Source organism: Pleurodeles waltl, chromosome 4_1 (assembly GCF_031143425.1).
Source record: "Pleurodeles waltl isolate 20211129_DDA chromosome 4_1, aPleWal1.hap1.20221129, whole genome shotgun sequence".
NCBI lineage: Eukaryota > Metazoa > Chordata > Amphibia > Caudata > Salamandridae > Pleurodeles > Pleurodeles waltl.
The window spans coordinates 139,506,289-139,530,212 of NC_090442.1; positions in this window are offsets into that span (position 1 = coordinate 139,506,289).

Genomic DNA, 23,924 nt, shown 5'->3' on the forward strand with positions numbered 1-23,924 from the left:
CTCTGCAATTAGACCTGTTTGCAAGCAGACTGACATTTCAACTGGAGAGATATTTCAGTTGGATGCGAGACCCGGATGCTCTTGCAGTGAACACATTCCTAAAACATGGAGAGGAACAAACTCTTATGCGGTTCCTCCTTTCGCTATGATTCCAAGGGCCATATTTATACTTTTCGACGCACAACTGCGCCAACGCAGTTGTGCGTCGAAAAAGTTAACGCCGGCTAACGCCATTCTGAAGCGCCATGCGGGTGCCGTATTTATTCAATGACGTTAGCCGGCGGCGCTGCCTGGTGTGCGTAAAAAAAAATGACGTACACCAGGCAGCGCCGGCGTAGGGGAATATGGAGCTTGGGCGCCAAAAAATGGGGCAAGTCAGGCTGAGGCAAAATTATCGCCTCAACCCGATTTGCCCAATTTTTTTCGACTCCCAACCCCCATTGAAATGACTCCTGTCTTAGCAAAGACAGGAGTCATGCCCCCTTGCCCAATGGCCATGCCCAGGGGACTTCTGTCCCCTGGGCATGGTCATTGGGCATAGTGGCATGTAGGGGGGCACAAATCAGGCCCCCCATGCCACAAAATAAAATAAAATGAATACTTACCTGAACTTACCTTATGTTCCCTGGGATGGGTCCCTCCATCCTTGGGCGTCCTCCTGGGGTGGGCAAGGGTGACAGGGGGGGTCCCTGGGGGCATGGGAGGGCACCTCTGGGCTCCTTCCGAGCCCACAGGTCCCTTAACACCTGCCCTGACCAGGCGCTAAAAAACGACGCAAAAGCTTGCTCACTGTGTCATACGATCCAAGCTATTCATCACTGATGAGGTTAGACCAAAACCAGTCTGGGGCTGCTGGTGCTCCACTCCATTTGCATAAGACAGGGCTCTGTCTAGAGTGGCATAGTAGGTGAAGGACGATGGGCTGGAGGGCTACCCAGAGTAACTGCCTGTCGTTTAGACTATTTTCAAGCACTCCTCTCATCACCTTTTGAGTATTTGATGGACACAATGGTTGTCCCATAACCCGAGTTCCTGTACTACCATACAGCAAACAATGTATCAATGGAAAGCACCTCCAAAATAAAATTCACAACATCTTGCTGGGTGGGAAGTGTAATACCTATTGGGCCCCACAAGGGAACATTTTGCTAGAGATCAATTCTCATTATCAACGGTCAGCCCAACAATACATGTTTGCCGTTTTTACTGTTTAAGCAGAAGAGATGATAGATTGAGATGGAAAATAAAATTAACTGTGGATGTCCCGAATAATTGTATCCCTAATGGTAAAGATTAAAAAGAATAAAGGGAGCTCATGGGATCAGTGGCGCAATACACCTTAAGGGTGCCCACCTGCGAAGTACCTGTACACGGGGCCTTTGTTATGCCACTGCATGGGATATTATGGATCCCCGAGTTCAACTTATTTTTTGATGTTAATGCACATGACGGGTCAGTCGCAATTCTTCAGAACTTTCGAACACCCTATTCTGCTCTGTAGTTCCTCCTGTTGGAGGAAGGGCATTATACTGACCACTCTATTTAAAGGGGATAATGTGATGTCCTTTTTTCAGTCCATTTTACCTGGTGGTGACAGACAGAAAAAAGACAAATAATGTCCCCGACATCCAAAGAAAAAAAACTCCCTGGGTCTAGTGGTCATCAGTTATTTGCTTTTTTAATAACAAACGTCTTTTACTTAAAAACAAGCACTTTGTTTAAGTATGATGAACAACCATCAAGGTGAACAGCAGCCATCCAATAAACTGTTTGTATCTTGACTGTTAGTTATTAATAATGAGCCATCGGTGATCTTTAAATTTGACTGACGGTAGTATGTCAAGGTGGACCTAACGTCCTCTGCCACCTGATGAACAGTAACCCGACCATCAAACTTTATATCTGGCCCTAAGTTCCTTTCCTGCAAAACCGCTTTAACATAATGAGATTTTTGAAGTGTGGCTCCATATAGTCTAATAATTATTAATGCTACAAGCCAGCATCTTCTTTCTAAATCTATTGCCTGCCCCAGATAGACAGGCTGTTTGTAAATTACTCTGCTCCCCAGATGAGGGAACAAAGGCCTTTGCGGACAAAAGGAGCAATCAGCAGTGATTGGCCCAGTTACTGGTAAAGGAAGGGTTGGGAAGGAAATCTGCATCTGATAATTATCCCAGGCCCATTGAAACAAAGGCGGTGGCCAGGGCTTCTGGAGGCAACCAGCCAGTGGTGTCAGCTAAGGGTGAACCTGAGGCATTCAGAGGAGCCCGTACAAGAGAAAAATTTTAACTCTTCATTTTGGATTGTCACAGAAAGTTGTGCATGACTGTTGGGAGAGGGGTGAGGTGGCATTGTAATATTGGCTAGGTGTGCCTGGCTCCTAAAACTTTCAACTCCACTTAAAACCCCTGCACAAGAGACAGACACATGAGAGGACCCTGAATCTGTGAAGCGATAGTGGTGGAAAAAAAAAAAAAAAAAAAAGCCCCCTGATGCCCTGTAAAGGATGAACTAAGGACTTTGGCTCCAGCTCACCCCGGGACTGAAATCGGTCTCTCTAGGGCCAGTGGTGTTGGCCGCCTAATGCCTCTTGAGGATGAGTTGGGGGAAATGACCTGGATGATTTCCCTAGGATCTCAATGGAAAGGACCTAGACTCCACTGCCTCCCCTCGGGTGCTCTTCAATAGGCCAGGAGGCCCTAGGGCCTGGAGAGTGTGGACAGGAGGGTGTTTTGCCACCTGTTTTTGAAGGGGCTGCTTACGATGCCACCACCAGCAGGAGAAGAGCACCAGGAGTCAGGCAGAGGAGAAAGATGGTTCAGGGAGACAGAAAATTCATCTCCCCACAGAAAGTGTCCCTTGTATGGCCAGGAGGCCTGATGAAAATCATCGGATTGGATAGGCATGCCCACTAGGATAAAAACAAGATAAAATAAATTGGCCCAATGGTACTCGTTGTTGGAAAGTGGATTATTGGTAAGGGCAGGTAAGTACCTACACTTAGCAATAGGCCACTAACCCACAATAAGTTCAGTTAGGTCTCATTAAATTAACCCAAGCTCAACCCTTGGTAGCTTGGCAATGAGCAACAAGGCTTAACTTGGGAGACAAAGTGTGTAAAGCATTCAAGTATCACAAAACAGTCATAAAAAACACAGGAAACAGTTTAAAAATTCAAAAACCAATTTATAAAGACAGGAAATATTTTATTATCTTTAATTTAGCACCAAAAGGATAAAATCGGATAAGGGGAATCAGAGATATGAAGTTTTTATAGAAATTACAAGTTCCAATCTGGTCGTACTAGACCGAGGCAAAGTCAAAGTTTGAGGCCAACCGCTATGCAGTAAGCAGGAGGCCTTGGTCAAAAGTTTACCTTCGGGCTTAGGCCCATATTTATACTTTTTGGTGCAATACTGCGCTAACGCAGTTTTGCATCAAAAGGTTTACCGCCGGCTTGCGTCATTCAAAAGCGCCAGCCGGGCACCAAATTTATGGAATGCCGCAAGCCGGCACTATGCTTGGACTACCGTCAGAAAAAATGCAGTTAGCTGGGTGGAGGTGGCGGTAGGGTTGAAAGGGGTTTTGCCTAAAACAATTACGCTAGACTGGTTAGAGGCAAAAAAATGCTGTTAACCAGCCTAGCGTAATTCCTGAAGCACAACCATCCATAACACATGACTCCTGTCTTAGGAAAGACAGGAGTCATGCCCACCACCACAATGGCCAGCACAGGGGACCAGTGTCCTTTGAGCATGGCCATTGCACCCAGTGCCATGCAAGGGGCCCCATGGCAGGGCCCTCAATGGCACTTAGAAACCTTTTAAAAAATACTTACCTATACTTACCCTACTTACCTGGGATGGGGTCCCCCATCCTCTGGTGTCCCTCTGATGTGGGTGGGGGTGTCCATGGGGCTTGGGGTGGGCACCTGTTGGCCCATTCCATGGTGTTTGGTCATGGAAATGGACCCACAGGTAGCTTAACACCTTGTCTGACCCAGGCGTTAAACAATGGCGCTAAGCAGGCTTAGCACCACTATTTAGTCCCACCTCCCACCTGTGCACCATTTTTGCACGGGGGGTAAATATGGCACTATCGGCTTAGAGTCATTTTTTGGACTGGATGCCTACCTTGCATCTCATTGACGCAAGGTGGATTCAGGCATCCCAAAAAATTATGTTAACTCCTATATTGTGACACTAGACAGGTCTAGCGTAAAAATATAAATATGGAGTTACGTTTATGCTGTTTTTGCGTAAAAAAAATGGCGCCAAACGGCACAAACAGAGTATAAGTATGCCACTTATAATTTTTTTCTTGAAGATTTTCTTCAGTAGGACAAAGTCATCAATCTGACCCGACCTTCCTGGAACCCTTTTTGGATACGTGTCACAGGAGACCTTGGTGAAGAATTCTACCTTCTGACTTAGACACTTTTTCAGGATGGAAATCTTCGTCTGGGCCAAAATTAAATCTTGATCCGATGTCCACAGCTCACCTAAGGTTCCAGAAGCTCTGATTTTTTCATCGAGGGCTAGGACTCCAAGTCCCAGAATGCACCTGGCTCAAACTCCAAAATGACCAAAGGGCAGTCCTTCCCCTTCTGGTATTGTTCCTTGTAGGGATCTGAGGTGTGGGTGCAGTTTTTACATATTTATCCTTGCTCCTGGAGTGATAAGCGGGGGGCTACTGTCCAATCACATGCAGGCCACTACCCCCTTGGATGACCACTTCATGGGATGGGGTCCCCCATCCTCTAGTGTCCCTCACCAAATCAATCACAGGGAGCAACATTCTTTAAAAATCCAACATGGCTGAAACAGATTTTTGGAGGTTAGGTGTCGCTGAGCCCACCCCTCTCCTGCCCTCTCCTAATCTAATCAAGAGAGCACCTAATTGTCTGGGGTTGCAGGAAATGGGGGAGGTCCGGAGCTGCTCCAAATGTCCTTCCCTCCTTCGAAGGCCAGTTTGGCTGCTCTCCCTCCATCCTGTTTCACCATCTGCTGAGGCAGATTTCCTCTCCCAGGCACATCCTTTGTGTTCAGCCCAGGCCACATCACACCTCATCAAGGCAGCTTGGCCAATCAGAGAAGGGCACTACAGACCTGAGGTTGGCAACTTTCAGGAAGAGTTTTAAAACTCGTTCTCTAAACTAGTTACATTAAATCCAACAATGGCAAGTGGGATTTATTATAACAATTAATTTGATAACAAACTCGAAATATCTGGCTCCTAAGAGGACTCTATTAATTAAAATAAAGTCTCCCCATTTTAGCCTATGGAGCCCATTCACTACAGTGAGGGAAAAACAAATTTGGCTCCTTTACCTCACCAGTGCTTATGAAATATGAAACAATTTTATTGAGGTCTCTGCTTATAGTTACATGGCACCCATCCATAGGGGCACTTAGGGCTTTCCTTACGGGTGACTTATATGTAAAAATAAGGTAGTTTGAGACTTTGTTAGTACTTTTAATTCCAAAGTCGAATTTGCATATAACGTTAGTTTAAAAGAAGCCAGCAATGACACTGGGCACCTCAGCAGTGTACCTATGGGTGCACTACTTATGCTGGAGCCCCTAAATCTATATGTCCTACCATATATTAGGGACTTATAGGTAGTTTGATACTGCCAACTATAATTAGCCTAATTTGCATATCCACTTTACACAGAGCACTGGCCCTGTGACTGGTAAGCAGTACCCAGGGCACACCCAAGAGTCAGTAACCATCAGTATCTGTCCAAAACGTTTGGGGGTGACTTGGGCAAAAAGGAGGACTTTCCTACACCTATGATATGCATTTTTAAACACCGCCTCTTTTCAAGAAGATACCAGAAAACGAGTGTGTTTTGCTCTGCTATATTTACCCGCAGGGATGGGCCAGTGTCTGGGGGTCGGCACATCACTACATGTTCATTCCTTGTTGGAGAGGGGCATGAGTGGGCCCTCCTACAAGAGTATAATTGCACCCTGGGGGCTCCTCTCTCCTCGAGACCAGGACCCCAAAGTGAAAGAACGCAGGAAGAGCCATGTAAAACTAAGGAAACTTCTCAAAGTTTGCCTAAGTTAAAGAAAAATTCGATGTAATTCAAAGGTGTAGGATGGTGTGGGAACTTTTGAGAAGTCCAAGGGCCAACAGGAGTTAAAGAGCTCAAACTGTAACAATGCCAGCATTTTATCTCTGGTGTGCTGGGGTTTTTGCTTACCATTGAACTCAAAACTAAGCAAAAATGATGCCCCTTTGGCACTTGACCTTCAGGGCGGAGATGGTGAGAAGTCCAAATTTCTATGTTACACAACAGAAAAGTATTTTATTTCCACACTCAACACAATAAAAGTCATACGACAAAAATATGGTATTAACCAGATAACAATCACTCTGTTAGGGAACCAGTTGGTATTAGTGGATGCCGTTCCCAGTAGTTAAGTAGTGTGGAATACACTTAGTGAAAGCTCATTGCCCTCACAGGAGAAAAAAACTAGTGGGTGCAAATCTTCTTGGCCTCTCTGGGTTCATTGCCTATCAACACAAAAAGAAATATGACTTATTTGCGGGTAGCATGTGAATAGTTCTCATGCAAGTTGCTTCCATGCATGATCCTTAGCTTTAATTTGTGGAGAGGTTGGCCCATTTCAGCTTGCCATGGGCAGGGCTGCACCTTTACTTGTGATATGCAGTTCTGCATAGCCCAATAGGCACTGTGATGCCTAGGTGGCATCGCTCGGCTGATGCTGTTGCTGTTGTACGCCAACGTGTCTTGTGTGCTGGTACACACTTCCAGCAAATGAGAACACACACCAGAGGGGGAGGCTGGGCTCCATTTGCTTTAATTGTGGTTGGGTGGATCTTATCTTTGAGTTCTTCACTGGGCCCAAACAAAAACCCACCACCTGGAGTTTGGAGAACCTGCTGGCTGAGTTCCTGATCCCGATTTAGAGCCAAACTTCTGAACGCGATTTGGCTTCTGTTCCTCTAGCGTTTCTGTAAACATCAAACAATCACAGACACCTTACTATCCCTAAGGGAAAAACATGAGTCACAGTTTCCCTGAGTGGCAAACACAGGAGCTTCTGCACATGCTGCTGGGGCATCAGAGTCTCAATGCCTCTCGCCACAATCTGGTAATGCAGATCCTTCCCTTGTTTCAGCAGTTGGAGTTCTGCTCATCTGAGCCAGCTCTTCACAGTTCTTATTTTCTATGCAGCCTCTCCTTCACGCAGGGATCATTTTAGCACTCCTAGTCACCAGTCAACCGGTTCCTTCCCTCCCAGCAGACTCATGGCAGCTCTTCCTGTGGCAGAACGTCCAGCCTGCTGTTCTCAAACCTAGCTATAATAATGGCCAGTCAATGACCCTAATTCTAGAGCACAGACGATTTTCTCATTCGCCTCTGCTAAGGATCCCTCTACTCTAGCTGATTTGAACATCTGGCAGAGTGACTGGTAATATCTGCCATATATGTATAAAAAGCTTGCATACAGAGAATTTGTACTTCAAAGGCTCAGCTCTGGGACTGGTTTAAAACTTAAGGTGTTTATGTATTCCTCTCAGACTGATCCAGTCATAGTCATTTCTTAGTCTCCACACCCTGCAGTCTGATCCACTACAAAGGACCTCACAAATGCTTTGAAGAAGCCTTGCAATTCACGTTGCTGAGAGGCACATTTCAATCTCCAGAAACAAAAATGGACTCCTGGGTCACTGCAGCCACACTTACCACTCAATAGCCAATCACATCCTACAATACATACATAGATTACACACACTCTTAAACATGGGATGTGTCATCCAGATCCCCCTAGGCAGAAGGACCTGGTTGTAGGAAATTGATAAGTTAATAGGAGAGCACAGCTGGCAGCTCTTCCTGTCAGGTGGCAGGGTATAATTCTTTGCTGATACCACTGCGAGCCCTTCTTAGCCTAGGGAGGTGGCTGAAAGCAAAGTTGTCTGATAACAAACTTCACAACTTGAAAGAATACAAACATGTTGAACTTTGTACAACTTCGATGGTGGAATTTTAATTCTGCATACCACTTAACAGTACCTTTAAAATCAAAGAGGTTTTCAAGGGCAGATTCTGTACTGCAACAGTTTATTCTTCGAATACCATCAACAACTCTGTCCTGATGCCTAGGTCTTGTGAGCCTTGTTTTATAAACTTTAACTGGAGGAATTGGTAGATCTGCTACAGAGAAAAGGCATCACACTTCATCAGAGCGCCAACAATACACACGTCGATTCACGGAATTGTTAAGGATCAACTGGCATCTGGATTGGTGATGGTTAGGTACGAGCACCTACTGCAATGACCACACTGAAGGGTTTTTTGGTATACAAGGGCAAATGCTGAGAGGTCTACTCTGGGGTATCTTTTGACCCCACTGATTAAAAAAGCATTTACCACTACAGTGACTCATAGTGAGGTCAGAAAAGGAACTAGGATTGAGGGAAAAGAACAGAAATTATCTGAATTCGTGGATCATGTCATGGTGTCGCTGACCGAGTGTGTCATCAACTCCTGGATTAGCAGAAAAGACAGATCTATTCAGGAATGTTCTTTGCACTTTGAGGTCAAAACAGGGAAATCAGAGAAATTGGAGGGAGGTGGAAAGGGATGCAATGTAACTGACTTATTACTTTAAAATGGCTCAAGCACCAGTGATATTCTTGAGTATCAAGGCAGCAGACAGTTTCAGTGACCTGCACACGGCAGATATTCCTGAGTTACTGACATTTAGGTACAAAAACATCCACAGATGGAGTGGATTATTTGTGTACTGCATTGGAAGGTGAGGGACAACAAAAATAAGCATGATGCCTAACTTAATATGTCTATTCTAAGCCCGACAAGTATATGTTTCCATTGCCGTCTTACAACTTCATAAAACAACACAGTGGAATTGATGTGTAAGGGACAAAGGCTGACAATACAAGCATAATACTTGGAAGTAATTAGAAATACAGGAAGTCTGGCTTTCCAGATCAGGAAGACTATTCCAGTTTACAGGACAGAACAGTAGGAATTGGAGTGTGGGAACAAATGAACTCACTTCTATCACAAAATGGCAGGAGGCGTGCAGTGGGTGATCAGTTGGATGCCAAAGAAAGACCTATGCACCTAGCAACTTGTATGCTGGGTCTGTAACTCATACAGTGAGGTGATACTGCTCTTATTCGGACACCGATTTTGACAACTAGAAGAAATACTTACATTCTTGTAAGAAGGACTTAGTCCAACATGAAACACAAATATTTTCACATAATACACTGGCCAATTATGTATTTACCTTTCCAGTCTAGAATATCTCTTCTCTCTTCACCGTGCCATCTGCAATTTTCTCCCGAATGGCCTCACCAACTTCTATTTCATTTTGATACACAAGGGCTCCATCAATGTGGCGGTAGCCAACCTCTATAGCCACCTTTACACCCTCCTTGGCTTGACTTTTAGGGACCTTCGACAAAGAAGGAACTTGGGAGACTGCCATGTGGCATGTAGTTCAACCAAACAACAAAGTGAAGAGCGTTGGACGTTCTTCCTACCAGGGCCGTGCAACAATCTTTCTTGGTGCCGCCCAATGGCGTCTATCGGTTCCCTGACTATCACTCTCTAACAGTTCCCAACGTCCCTCTATGGCCCCTCCCTCACAGGCACCTAAAAACAACTGGCCATGAGCATGGTGGTCTACCAGTAAAGCGTTCCAAATAATTACCGCTATAATGGGTTTGATTTGGTCTTATTTCTCCGCGCCTCCTCGTTCTTATCAAAGATGAGAAATTAAAAGACGTCACTAAACTTTAAACCACATTTCAGGCCAAACGCACTTCACACTACACAAACTCAGGTGACACAGTTGCCTAATTTGATTTAAAGCCAATCACTGTGTTTATTAGGTCATTGTAGGATTAGGACAAAAAGGTGCTGCAGTAGACATAAACATTGTTGGGAAAACCAGTCGGCCTGTCCTTTAAATACGGACATAGATGCTGGCTTTGGCAATAAAGCTTGCTATACCATTCCAAGATGGCCAACATGTTTAGAAGCAATGCTTCCGCCTTATTGAAACAGTTCAGAATACTAATGTATGCAAAAAATACTCCACAAATGGCTTCACATGCATACGGATTGCTATCTTTGAATGGCTGTTGCTATACTTCATGGCAAAACCATTCCAACATGACTACGCGTGCCAACACGTGCATACATCGGAACCACCTTGAAATAGTTTTGTCATAGTCTAAAAACAGTCCGAGATGTGATGGCCTTACTGAAACTTTAGAGTACATGGGCAAGTTTACCCAGTGTCTGGGTTACTACTTATCTGGGGGCGAGGCCAGTGCAGTGTACTGAAATCATTGTTTCGTTTTCAAGTTGGAATCTAAGCTTCCATCTACACAACACCACAATCGGAGAGCGTGACCATGTCCCAACCTCTCTCAGGGCTGCCAATAAACACATATTTTTTTCTCACTGAGCAACAAACTCTCCAGAACATTCTTAGCATTCACACTGCCTCGGTGTTCTGACCAATAAGTTTCTCTCTCCTGAAACATTTAAAGCCATGTCTGTGTGCCCTAATATGGAGTTGCATGTATGGCATGGGTTGCATTTTAAGGCCGGGTGATTGGCAGATGAAACATGTCGGCCAATGGGGGGTGGCCTCTGAATGCCAAACAGCGTTCTGACAAAATGCCCTAGGAAGTACAACCCTATTCTTCACCCTGGATTCCCATTTCATGCATGACACTGGTAGTGAACTATGCTTGTAGAGATTGTTGTGAGAAACTACAGTTCCCAGAATGGAAGGCACTGCCTGCTAAAATGTTAAGTCTGAAGATGCTGTGCATGACATGGAAGTAATGTCACCTTGTGCTGTTTTTCTGGATACAGCATGTTACAGGTTAGGGGTATCTTTCATTGAACAAGCATACAAAATACAATTGCCTAGTTATTACATCAGTCACACTTGCCTGTGTGGTTTCGAAAGTTGACAAGATTAGACACAAAGGACCAGATGTACCAAAGGATTTTACCCATTCTGTGTCTATGGGAAAAAGCTTTCGTACATATGGCCCAAAGCTGCTTGTTTCCTTTAAGGTCCAGTCAATGGTATCTCAGGTGGCGACACACACAATTATTTCTTGGACCAGCACACATCAAGCATCCCTTAATGTCACTTGCAAACAGGACTTTCAAAACCGCCACCTTGTAGCACAGCTTTCTTTGTGTTTAGTCTGGGGGTCGCTTTCCAACCAGCATCCTACCTCGGCTACGAATTGACTGTGTAAATGCCAAAGAAGAGTGTGACAGCAGCACAACAAGGAGCTCTGCCACCTCTTATGTCTGTAGTATGGAGCAGTGTCAGTCATGTGGGTAATGTGATTGTACCCAGGCGCAACACTTCCCTCCTTGCTTTGTTGCCACCTACATTCAAAGAAGGAGAGCTGGTTCTGATCCAAGGCGGATCGGATATCCCTGAGACATGCCTGCACATATTGCTTGAGACAGGTGTTGGCGCATTGTGCCGGGAAGATTTTCTCTGTGCTTCGAGTTCAAAAACCACAAACGCGCTGGTGAGACACCATCACTATTCTCACCAATAGAGGTCAACTAGATCTTTGGACTCTGAGAAGAGTGTAGTAGCCAGAATCATTCAATCACAAATCAATAATTTTACCATTAACAATTTAACACTGAATCAAACTCCAAAATGAATAAAGTTTCACAGCTTTATTACAATCCCAAAATCAATGTCACGTATATGCTGCGAAAAAAAAAAGTTATAAACATACATAAAAAACATAGGTTGACCAAAATGTCTGAAAAAATTGTGGCCCTCATTATGACTGTGGCGGTCTTTGGCCAAGACCGCTGCGGCCGTCGGAAGACCACCAGTGCTGACGGTCTTTCAACCGCCGTATAATGACTGCCACTGGATATCCACACCGCCGGTGGTCGGATATCCGCCGGCATTCATCACGGCAGTCAGCGGCGCTTAGGCGGTTCCACTGCTGGCACCACCACAACCAGTAATTCTGTGTGGTGGTCTTCTGGTGGCATGGCGGTGCCAATGGTGGGAGCGCCGGTCCCGTCCCCTTATGGAGGAGCACCTTGTTGGACGTGGTAAGTGCCGTTCGCAAGGGTGTGTGTGTGTGAGTGTGTGTATGCGTGTCATGAATGGGGGGGGAGGAAGAGTGTCTGTGCGTGTGTGTAAATGTGGCGATGGTGATGCGTGTGTGTATACATGAGGACGGGATGGGGGTATGTGCATGGGTGAAGCAGAGAGAGCAGCTGGACTTCTTCAGCACATCAGGACCGACTCAAACTCACACCAATTAGAATTAACTCCAACAAGAACTAACACTCAGTTTTCAAAGTTCCACACTAATTAGAAGTATGCATGATCCACTCATTGGTCCTTCAGGTGGGCTCAGTTCAGGTGTCAGATCTAATGTCCAATGGTTGTCGATGGCACCATCAAATTTGAAACTATTCCAGATTTTCTCAGAAAAAGTGCATTGTCATTTCAATGATTTCACACAGTTCCGACAAAATATTACATTATCTACTCAGGATCTTCACTCATGGTACACTACATGAACTAATACATTTTCATGGGAATCATAAGTTTCCTGTCTTGTTTGACAGCTAGAAAAAAATAATGCAACATTGTTAGTGACAAACATGTTCCTTGCCTTCAATACAACAGGACATTTAATATCACATCAGCAATCTAGGAAAATAATTCAGGTCAGAGGGAACAGAATAAACAAGTGATTTTCCACTACTGCAGCAAAATAAACCTCTCAGGCCTAGTCAAGCTAAGAAAGCCTTAATACACATTCATACATTAATAAAAATGATTACGCAGCTTACATTTCAAATCAAATAAGCAAAGTAAATTATTTATTTGCAAACATTATTTACGACATTTTAGAATAATTTGAAATGTGCATTTATTTTTCTGCACACATGTAACTCGCGTTAGTAAAATCCATTTAATTTAGTATAAGTAAGTTTCATTCATATTCATTTAATACTTTTAATTCTTAATCTATGCCTTAGTAAAAACACTCTTAAAATGAATTCATTTTAGTACTTCATTTAATATGAATGCAAATCTTTCATGTTAGAACCTAGTGCATAATATAAATAGGGGCCACATGGTCCACCATATTTCAAACGTGCACATTTTACAACTCGTGTTATTTTGATCTAGGTTAATTGATCACCATATGCTAACATCTATGACACTGATACTTTAATAAAATTTGATCTCTATCACGGTTGTGTAAGTGTGCTGGAACTAAGCTTAGTGTGACCAGGTTTGCTCCTTCAGCCTCCCTTCAAAACCTGTAAAGCCAGTACATGGGAGGCAGAAGCTCTGAGTCTGAGTTTCAACATATCTCTCAGAAGGAGTCTCCCGCTACACCCACCCGAATTTCATCATCTTCACATTGTCCTAAATGCATACAATTTAATCTCTTTCTTCTAATGCAATGTATAGATGGTAAAGCATCCACCGCATCTCCCAGCAGCAGCCTACATGCCGCCTGTCTATGCTATTAATTCTATGATATTCTTAGATTTATAAGTGCAGCAGTAAAAGATCACTGTGTTCAAACTCTGTCACCAAACTCCTACTGTTCTTTGTGAGTAACAGGCTTTTTGAAGATTTGTAATCTACATAACAATATACCACAACCTTTCTTCTATTCAAACTACAGCTACTAAAACAAATAACAAAAGCATCTAAAAAAGCCTAGGCGTATTAGCTATCTCAATGGCCTTTCTCCTAGACCTTGCAAGTTCCTTGTGTTCTGAGATGCCAAAAAATGAAGCAGGAGGATTACCAACCACCAGAGGATATTTTCAAAGAATAAGACACAAGCCAAAGGTTAACTAGATATCAACAGGAATCAGCACCACTAAAGCAAAGAAAGAGAGAAAAATAGCAAAAATCAAAGAGACAAAAAATTTCCAGAAAAAGGGTGATGATCCTGCTGGCAAAAAGAGAGCCAGAGTGTTGTTACGCACCACAAGGTGGTCACAATGTATTATTTTCTAAGAGAAGGCAGAACCAAGATGAACAACAAAGAGAAATTAAGAGGCAGTCATGATACTTTGGGCTATCCTGATGAGACAAATTGATTAGAAGTCTAGGGCCATATTTATGGCCAAGTGGCTGTGTCACAGGGAAAGGGCAGAAATGCTCTGTGTTTATCCCAATTCAGCGCACTCCTGTTCTTTTCCAGCACTGGCACACAATAGGCTGCCTAGCGCCAAGGCAGGCACCCTTGCACAGTAGTGCAAGGGAGCTTCAGTTGCATGCAAAGCACAAGTCCTAAAAACCAGAAGTGGGGGGACAAAACAAGCTAGACAGTATGCAAGTGACATCATGATGTGCAATATCACAGGATGTGACATCATGACATCATGCGTGTGACATCGCAAGTGGCATCACAGAAAGTGACATCACTGGAAGTGAAATTACAACCCATAACCTAACAGGAAGTGGCATCACAGGAAGTGACATCTGATCCTAAGACTTATATGGAGTACATTTGAGCAAATTACCAGATTTAACAAATAAAGTGACACAACCAGACACAAAATCTGGGCCTTCAATTCAATATTTACATATTTTTTAAATCCCTGGCACGAGCAAATTGATACAAGGAGAATCTTGGCAATACATCTGTTCTGCTTAATTGGTTGCAAAACTGCATTTTAAAAATTCTTATGGGGTTAATGCACCTGCTGCAGAGAGCTTTGTATGACTCGAAAATCTCAGGAAATAATAATAATACGATAACTCTGGTGGTTAACACATGTGTGGCGTGTCTAGTCTCAGTTTAAGGTAAGTGTGCTACTGCTTTTAAAAATAGAGATCCTTTTGATACTCGCAGTTCATAAATTGTAATCCTTCTAATATAGCACAGTGAGCTATGAAGGACATGTGACTCCTACCCCTTGTAACCCTAAATATACCATGTAACACATCCTATACATAGATTTACAATTTTAAGATGTATTGTCAATGTATAATGTGTACACCTGATGCAAAGCGCTCTGACACCCTGCACTGTGATAAGCAGCTCTATAAAAGAAATAAAACGAAATGGTGATATTTACATTGCTATTTGTATAAATACAGGAACAAACCAGAATATTTGACATTCTTGCTGTGCATGCATAGCTCTTATATCCAGAGATTGACCAGAGTCAAAAGTATTCCTACCTTAACTACCTGTGAAGTGACAAGCTGTGTGCCTTTGTTTCCCCTCCATTGCATTTGCAGGTAGGCGTGCGGCTCCAGATAGCTCCAACAAGAACAAAAGGAGGCCCATGGCCACTTAACTTCGGCCTTTGTTTTGACCCCAGCTTTAATTTAAAATACAAAAACCCCTTCACTGCTGCCTGCACGATGTTGCTGAGAAGAAAAGCAGACAACGTGCAGGAGCTGCTGAACGTGTTGCGGTATTTAAACATTACACCGGGACGCGCTCAGCATTTTATTTTGCGGTACAACTATTTGGCAGAGTGGACAGTCTCCACATTGTGAACGCCATGTGGACGCCGTGTAGCCTCGTGTACCTTCGGCTTGAGCCCTGGTTGCATGTAGGCGGTCTTTGTGAAGGAAGATGCACCTTATTGCACAAAAACAATCCACCAAGGCAGTTTCTTCTTTCTATATGTGCTGTAGGATGCAACACACATAGAAAAAATATATTTCTCCTCATTACGCCTCACCTTGGGAGGCGTAGGGTTTTGGCACATTCCCAGATATACTACTTCTGGTAAATATGGGAATGTGTCAAAATCCATGGATGTTGCGTGGTAACACCCCCACAACATTCATGGAACACCTCCCTGGCGCAGAGTAAGGCAACACAGCAATTTGCACTGCTTTCCTTTACTCAAGATTTATGAAGCCACTCAGAGCTTGTTGTGTGGTACAACAGTGCGGCAACAGGACTTGTAAATATGCCCCTATGTGTCTCATAGAGAATAAATAAAGAGACTCACCTCCAGTGGCGGCTGGTGACATTTGAAAGTTGGGGGCATAAAAGTTGGGCAGGACTTATGTTGTACAACACAAGCCCGCTTAATGGACGAACGTGGGGTACAGGTTGGGTCAGGTTGAAAAAAGATTGGCAAATGGTGCATTTTAAAGCAAATTAATTTAGTGAGAAAGCAAGGTTTATAAAGCAGTGGGAGCGTATAGTCTTGACACATCAAACACATTAAAAGTTACCCCATATTTTATTGTATTCATATGTTCAACAGTTACTGTAATATGCAAATTGTACAGCGCACAACTTCAGCCCTTCAAACTGCACTACATGCTGCCTCAACTTTGGAAGAACATGCCCTAAGGAACAGGCTGCAATCAGTCATAGAAACATGTAGGGACAGGACTTTTAGTGGGATGGAAAAAGTGGGGGCTCTCTAAAAGGGAACATTTTTCTCTTAACTGTGGGAAAGACTTTTCCCCTTGTCTTTTAAGAGTCACCTGAGTAGAAATAGGCAATAAGATTGCTATGGGCAGCAAGCATAGATGGCTTCCGACAACAGTGATTCTGACAAACTTAAACTTATTCCACAGTTTACAAGAAGGAAAGATGAACGGAACACAATTAGGTTCCAGGCTTCAGGAAGAGTCGCAGGGAGACCAGAGGCCAGCACAGGCGCCGGCAAACACTGCCAGCCTCTAAGCGTAGTGATGGCAAACAATTCAGGCAGACAGAAGGAAAAAAATAAATTTTGCATTTGAATAGTGACGATTTCGAGTGCATAAAAAAACTGCTTTAGACTTCCTCTAAGTCCAAACTTTGTAGTTAGTACAAATCACTGTCTGGCATTTAAACTTTAGCTCGCCGTTTTTCCTGCTTGATTGGTATCTGCTATGCCAATTTTCGCGCCACCCTTAAATGAAAAAAATACATGCAGCTGACCTAAGTACAATACCAGCTCCTCATGCTGCATATTATAAAACAGACCCGCTGCCCTTGGACGCATTGAAGTAAAATTGTCTGCTTTGAGGACAATTAATTTCCAGCATATGTCGAGCTTTTCATACAGAATTGATGGAAAGGAAAATAAAGACTGAGTACAACATTGCTGCCGCTCCCCTAATGGAGTTCATATGAAAACCGGGAGCTCTTGATTTCGTGGCACAAACTGGGCACAATCAATCACTGGGAAATCACGGTAGAGCTATATTAGGTGAAATGTGCCCACAGGGAGTGGCTACCAATGTATACGAAAACTAATGAAAAAGCTTGTTAATTCTGAAATTTTATATGCAATAATGTCTGAATTTGTATTAGTATATCATAGTTAGAGTTGTGTGTTAAGAGTTTGCTTTATTAAATCAGAGGGCCTTAGCTTAGCGAGGGTTTGGGCCTAGCTGCCTGGCCTCATATTGAATTGTATTTTCTAACGTGTAATGTGCTGTTTTCCTGAAGGACACGAAGCTGTATTTTTCCAGGAGTTATGTGTGTGTAGCCGTAGTAAATTCCGGCTTGCTCAAGGCGACGTTCTTGCTAGATGCAACAGTGTAATTTGAAACAGGTGCAAGGTTAACCGTACTAGGAGAAGACAATGAAGACACTGACTGGAGCGCAAAGTGTAACATTTTCTACCTGACATTCCAACTGTTGAAGACGTCAATAACTTGGACCAATCCGTGACATGGGAACTACAAATTGTGGAATGTTCTAGTAGGGTACTTGTCAAATTATTGGGTAGAGATAATAATGCACCAAACTTCATCCAATGAAGAAAGGGGCTCACTTCACTCCAATTCACTCCATTTCGCCATCTCCATTTGTCATTTCTATTGCCCTAGTGTTTTCCTGAGTTTATTCTGAGTACTTTGAAACCATCCTCTACCCCATTCTTTGCTTGATGCTAACTTCTCCTCTATCTGAGGGAAGTAATCTGTTCTGGAGTTATGCTATAATGAGACTCTGCCCCGTCCTATCTCTGCTGATGGTAAATCGACTGATGTCCTGAGGATGAAGACTGACGCTGTTTGCTGATCTGTTGGATTGGTAATTATCTGATGCAAATTGTAATTGTCTGTTTGCCTTTTCTTTCTAGGTACCAACTGCTATTTTGATAGAGGACTTAGTTTAGATGTTTTCAAAATTCGTGTTCACTAAATGTTTTGCATGAAGCCCAATTGTTTTGGCCCATATTTGCGAATATTTAGCATGTCCCAAATTGCGAATTCCTAACTGGAATTCGCAATTTTGGGAAATGCAAAGTCCAGGGTGCTGGGGGCCTAAGGCCCCCTCTGCTGCACCCCAAAACATTTTTTAACAACATGTAAGGTGCACACATGCCAAAAGGGCATGTGTGCTTTATATGTAAATTTTAAAAATGCATTTTAAATGCATTTTAAAAATGTGCACATGGTTACCACCAAGTTCAACTTGGTGGTAATAGCGATTCCTTAATGCCCAATTCGCATTAAGGAATTGCTTCATACATGTGCTTTAGAAATCGCAAATAAGGATTCCTTATTTGCGATTTCTTATTTAGAGAGTTGCAATTTGCAACTCTCTAAACAGGGTCGCAATTTTAAGGAATCGCTATTTTAGTGATTTCTTAAAATTGCATGCAGAATGCCTTTGATACATTCTGAAAGGGCTTTTTGCATTCGCAAACGGGCAAAGCTTTGATACATCTGGCCCTAAATATCTTAACTTTGACTAAACTAGTGTGGTTATTTGTGACTGAAGAATCAAAGGTGTGTTCAATTATTGATTTTATCAAATGTTTATGGACTAGTGATTGTTGTTATTAAATTGATTATTGATCTATTGATTGGTGATGACAAGTAAATATTTCGTACTGGGAAGTCTCCAAATGTGGTCCAAAGGTTTGTCGGCCTAAACAGTCTCCTGGTAAGTTTACTTATCTAGGCTCTGATGCGCTAACAGGTTGACCTGACCTTTGTCCCAAAAACCAGGACATTTATTGAAAATTAACATAGCGATCACAGGTTGACTTGACCATTGCCCCAAAAAACGGGACATTTATTGAAAATGAACAAAAGCGTCGGGGCACCGGGACAGTCCTCTGAAAACCGGGACTGTCCAAGCAAATCCGGGACGTCTGGTCACCCTAGCTATATTGAAAATCAACCTGGCGGTACATCCGCGACATGCCCCAATGTGAAATATTTGTTTGTGCGAAGCAGCCCGTCGCTATTATCTTGCTCGGCACACCGCAATGTTTAGGTTTACAGGCTCAGTTAGTCAGCATCTTCCTTGTTAACGATGCTGAGGCACGCATGCGCTGAACCTGCCATGTAGGCTGCGAGGAATAAACAGAGTGAGAAACTTTTAATGGAGAAGGCATTTCATTTCCATTCCAGCTCTCCCTCTCCATTAGCTTCCCAGTAAAACTTTCAACTCATTCCTCATTTGCGTCCCTTTCCTCAGATCGCTGATGCATTCATTGTCACAGTTTGACAGAATTTTCTTATAAATAACTGTTGTGATTCTGTCAAGACCAGAGGCTCAGCTTATGCTTCTCTTTCTATGCTTTAATAATCACAGCAGCCAATCAGTACGAAGTTTGCAAATCACTACATATCCCATGAACAGGCCATTATCACATGACCAAACATAGAGAGTAGCCCTATATACCCTGAGGGCAACATAACACTTCCTCTTTCTTTGCCTCTCCACAGCCAGTTAAGGTGTCACCTGTAGCCTAATGGTCTATGTCTCAGGCTTTTACACTGAGAGTTGAGGATTCTAATCCAAGTGTGTCTTTTACAAAGATGGAGATACATTGGTGGCAGTAGCACATGGATGCCTGGAATGGCAGAGTGATATTTGGATCATCTCCGGAGATTGTGATCAAGTCCGATGCCAGCCGCTGGGCCTGGGGAGCCCCATTTGGGCAGATATCCATGGGTGGCCGATGGTCCAGGACAGAACCGGACTTTAAATCAATTGCTTGGAACTTTTGGCGGGCTCGTTCGTGATCCAGAGTCTCTCCCCGGAAAGGACAGATTGTTGCATCCTCCTTCAGATGGACAACATCTCCTCGGTGAGATATGTTAATAGGCTGGGCGGGACACAATACCGCATGTTAGTGTAGATTACCAAAGACTTTTAGCATTTTTGCTTTCAACATCGGATATTCGTGGTAGCGTAGTATCTTCCGGCTCAGAGAAATTCAGTGGCGGGCTGGCAGGCTCGCCATATGAGGGACTTCAGCGATTGGAGGCCACACCCGAGGGTCTTCCTCTCTCTCCAACATCATTGGGGTCCTTTCTCCATAGATCTTTTTGCCTCCCGTCTCAACTAGCAGCTTCCTCGATTGTTCAGCTGGCGTCCAGATCTGGAAGCACTGGCAACTGATGCCTTTCTTGAGGATTGGTCCCCATTCCTGGGTTATGCCTTCCCTCTGTTCATGATGATCCCCAGGGTCTTGGCTCAAGTTTGTCATCAGAGAGTGGAGCGGATTCTTGTGACTTCCCTCTGGAAGGCACAGGCTTGGTTTCTGGTAGTCCTAGAAATGAGCTGTGCCTCCCCAGTTCTTCTTCTGTGGACTTGGAACCTATTTTGGACCTCTAGGGTCTTCCTCATCCTTTAGTTCAGTCAGAATGACTCTCTCTTCTAGCTTGGATACTTTCAGGCAGAGATGGAGTCTCCCAGGTCTTTCGCAAGAATCTTCGGAATTTATCTCCAGAACCTGGTCAGCGGATACCCACAAGTACTACGCCTCCACTTGGAAATGCTGGAGTAATTGGTGCTGTACACGGCGTGCTGATCCCTCTTCAGCGGATTATGCTCTGATTGTAAATTTTTTGGCTTCCCTAGCTTCCTCGCCGTGGTCCAGAGATCTGTGAATGATTTCAGCTGGTGATTTACCTATTGACGCCAAACCTGTTCGTGAACTCCCTATTGTGTGCAAACTCTTGGAAGGGATTTGCTTGACCAATCCCCCTTTGCCTAAGTATTCTTCCTTTTGGGACGTCAATATAGTTTCACATTTTTTGGCATCTTGGCCTGCTAACAAATATCTTTCTAGAAAGCATCTTTCTGCTAAGCTTACCATGCGTCTGTGCCTAATCTCTTGTAAGCAAGTTTCCGATGTACGGGCTCTAGATTTGGTCTGAGAGTTTTTCACCTGAAGGGGTGACTTTTTCTATATCACGTTGCACCAAATGTCATTCTAGGATGGTTTCACATCCTAGTTTTCCAGATAATTTGAAACTCTGTGTTGTGCAGTGTCTGAAGGCATACGAGGTAAGTACTGCTCAATTTCGTTCTGTCATGAGTGGTCAATTGTTGATTGCTTTGCAAAAACCTTTTCGTCCAGTGCCATCTGCTACTCTGGCTGCAATGGCTTCTAAATGAAGCAGATATTGATACCTCTAAGTTTGGTGCTCACTCTGCCAGGGATGCCATGGCTTCCAAGTCATTTTCATTGGGCTCTTACTAGAGGACATTCTTTACATTTAAGCTTTATTTCGGCAACATGTACCATAAAAGCAATTCAAATACACACATAAAACCAGGTTCGCAAGAGCGTACATAAGAATAAAATAATGAGTAATAAAAATAAAAAGTAGTAAAATCCTCAAAAATAAAAACCTTTCACATTATTCAAATGTCCAGGGTGTGGGAATCACATGCCAAATGTCCCTGTCAAAATATATATGGCTTGTTCCCTTAAAGTTCGTAAGCCTACCCTAAGTAATTGGCCAGGGTTAGTTTCCAGATCAAACAACAAAGATAAAACTTAGGCAAGTACATTTGGATTTCTAAAAACCTATAAATTTCTTCCTTGTATTAAAAGGTCTAGTATAATACAGACAGATGTTCCAAATCTATAATTTACAATATTAAACCAATTGTTTCAAAATATTAGTGATGAAAAATAGAGAAAACATGGCCTATAAGGGATTCAAAATGGGAACCAGAGTTGTGCGGTTGCAGAGTTTGAAAATCAATTCCATGACAACTCATTGCACCTTAATGTAGCTCTTTTACACACACACACACACACACACACACACACCATTATTCGGCTAAGAGCCGTAAAAAGGGATACAATCAAGTAATACAAAAAGCACATTATTCCAACAACAATTAATATTCACTTAAATACTAAATCAGACTGTCTGGATAATGGGCAATGTTAGTCCTAAAGGCAATAAATAAGAATCAATTACAATATTACATTTTTTATAAAACCCTTAAAATGTGCCTCCTGTGCCATCAGGCACTTGTTTGCTTAACTAAGGGAGGACTATTTAATCATTAAATAAAAATAAATAAATAACTGGATCTAAAAGCTAGTTCCATTAGTATCAAATGACAATTCGAAAAAAAAAACTCCCGATGACTCTGGTCCTTGTGCTAAGGGGCAGATTAATTTTATAATTCATGTTCTTCCTAAGCATTATCAATGTCCCCTGGGCTAAATATATCCTTAGCTAAATGTATAACCAGAGTCCATTGGATTACAGAAGACGGCTCCCATTTATCATTTTGAGGACCGTAGATTAACTGTGAGAGTTTTGTCTGAGTTAAAGCGCCTAGAGCCTCAAGCCCGCCTTGTTTCTGATAAATGAAATTGCTAGTAAAAACCGACTTAAACCAAAAACAACATATGGTATAGTACTAGATCTCAAGAATCTAGCTGCTTCATTAAAATTCCTGATTCCAACATTCCTGCAAATAGGTCGAATCCTTTTCCTCCTTGGTTTATAATAGGCTTTGCAGTTTAAAAGTACATGATCCATCGTTTCAGAAGTCTCCATATTACACAGCCCACAAGTCGCCTCATGTCTTCTCCCGCTCAAGGGGCCCCATTTAGAAGTGAAAGCCCTAACCTGGAGAATCCCATATCGGAACTTCATAAATAAAACTTTTGCTCGTCTAGGTCGGATAGTATCTATCCATTCCTCAGCTCTCGGTAATGGTTTAATGTCCAGAAAACTTAAGGTTAGTCTACCTAGATAAAGAGGGCTGTTTAGAGTGAAGTCCCAAAATACTTGTTTTAGTCGAATCTTAGATTGTGTTGTGAGTGTATGCGGTTCTTCCCAAAAAAATTTCAGCCCTAGATTGTAAAACATTGCCTTATATAGTGGAGCCACGGAAGGGAGATGGCCTTGTCCAAGTCCATGATCTCGATTAGTGCTTGTCTATATTGGATCAATTCAGGGGTTGTCCAAAGTCTACACCAGTAAAGCAAGGGCCTCAGGGCTGCCAATTTACCTATTTGTTTCATGTTAATATCATAGGTTAGAGGAATCAGTGGAGTAGATGGAGGGAGACCCAGTACCACCCTCATAAAATTATTTTCCTGGGTTACCAGTGGGGTTAGATTTGTGAATCCCCAAAGTTCGGCACTATATAAAGCAGCAGCCTGTGCTTTGCACCTATAGATCTCAAATACTGGTGAAACAATGCTAGATCTTGAACATTTGTAATTCTTACTAATCGCCATGGAACTATGAACTAAGGAGATAGCAGTTTATTGACGTGCGGTGCCCATGACAGTTTGGCATCGAGCAGTATCCCTAGATAGTTGAAGTTTTTTACTCGTTCCAATGTCTGCCCTCTAATCCGAATATTTCTCTTGAGTGCTTTATGGGGGGTAACAGTCAGGTATTTGGTCTTGATTGTATTTATTTCTAATCCCTTCAAACTGCAATACTCACTAAATTTATCTAATAGGGTTTGCAAGCCCATGGGAGTTTGAGATAATAAGATAGTATCATCTGCAAAGAGATGGGCGGGAACTGGATCACCGTTCAATCTTGGCGAGTCATGAGTACTTTGTTTCAAATATTGAACCAGGTCATTAATATATAATGAGAAAAGGGTTGGGGCAAGCACACAACCCTGTCTCACCCCCCTCTTGATAGGTATTGGGT